General features: G+C 35.6%; 1 non-coding gene across 1 annotated transcript; it reads right to left on the bottom strand.

Annotated features, from left to right (window-relative positions):
* Positions 1-861: 861 nt before the first annotated feature.
* On the bottom strand, positions 862-968 carry LOC128035749 (small nucleolar RNA R71). The gene has a single exon (XR_008192299.1). It is a non-coding gene; the product is annotated as a small nucleolar RNA R71 (small nucleolar RNA).
* Positions 969-1280: the final 312 nt, after the last annotated feature.

Below are 1280 nucleotides of genomic sequence, written 5' to 3'. Positions count from 1 at the left end.
TCATATCTCTCCATTAATTTGTCATCTATCTCTTTTGCATAGTTTAATTAGTCAAATTCATAGTAATAGCATAACCATTTTTTAATCAATTATGATCCTTGTAGAGACGATACTCACTTATCATTTTGTTACTTGATTCGACGTGTATACTTGCACATTCGCATTACACATTCACACGCAACAAGTTTTTGGCACTGTTGCCGATAGATCGACAATATTAGTGAAAATTTGGTTTTTTATTACCTCTTTAATTTTGTTAGTTTAGCTTAGTTAGTTGTTCTGATTTTTGTTTTTTAGGATTTTTGTTGGTGCATGAGTAGAGATATTTCTGCACTTGAAGAGTATTCTTTTGATCTGGAAATTAAGAGAACCTTGAGAAGAAGGAGAAAAGAATTGCGAGAAATTGAAAGAATTAGAAATGATCAGGTTAGAGAAGAGTCATTACATCATAATGGAAGGGATGCTGATATTCCTTGAATAATAGATGACAGAAATAGACGCATCAGAGAACATGTAGTGCCGATCTTGGATGATCTAAACCCAGGAATTGTTAGGCCGCATATTTAAACTCAACATTTTAAGTTAAAGCCAACGATGTTTCAAATGTTACACACTGTAGGGTAGTTTAGTGGATTACCTACTAAAGATCCACGGTTGCAGTTAAGACTCCTTTTGGAAGTTTGTGATTCATTCAAGCAGCAGGGTGTTCCTAAAGATGCCCTGAGATTGAAGTTATTCCCATATTCATTGTGACATCGTGCCAAAGCTTGGTTAAATGCATTGCCGTTAGGTACGGTGGCATCTTGGAATGAACTTTGCCAGAGGTTTTTGCTAAGATGTAATTTTCCAAACATGAATGCCAAATTGAGGAACAATATTACATCCTTTCGGCAATTTGAGGGTGAAACATTATATAAAGCATATGAGTGATTCAAGGAGTTAATTAGAAAATACCCGATGCATGGTGTCCAACATTGGACGCAAATGAAAATGTTTTAGATTGGATTGAATTCGTATACAAGGATGGTGTCTGACGCACCTGCCAATGTGACTTTGCTCGAAAAATCATATAATGAGGCATATAAAATTCTAGAGAGGATAGCATATAACGATTATAAATACCCAACTACAAGAGTAGGGACCGGCAAAAGGGTTGCTGGAGTAAGGGAACTTGATGCGATTACTTCTCTAACAACTCATGTATTATCTTCAATGAATATGGTTAAAACACTGAAAAGACCAGCTGTAGTGCAAGAAATGAAAGCAGTTGAGTTTGTAAC

This window comes from Gossypium raimondii, chromosome 12 (assembly GCF_025698545.1).
Source record: "Gossypium raimondii isolate GPD5lz chromosome 12, ASM2569854v1, whole genome shotgun sequence".
NCBI lineage: Eukaryota > Viridiplantae > Streptophyta > Magnoliopsida > Malvales > Malvaceae > Gossypium > Gossypium raimondii.
This window is presented reverse-complemented; position numbering and strand designations above follow the sequence as displayed.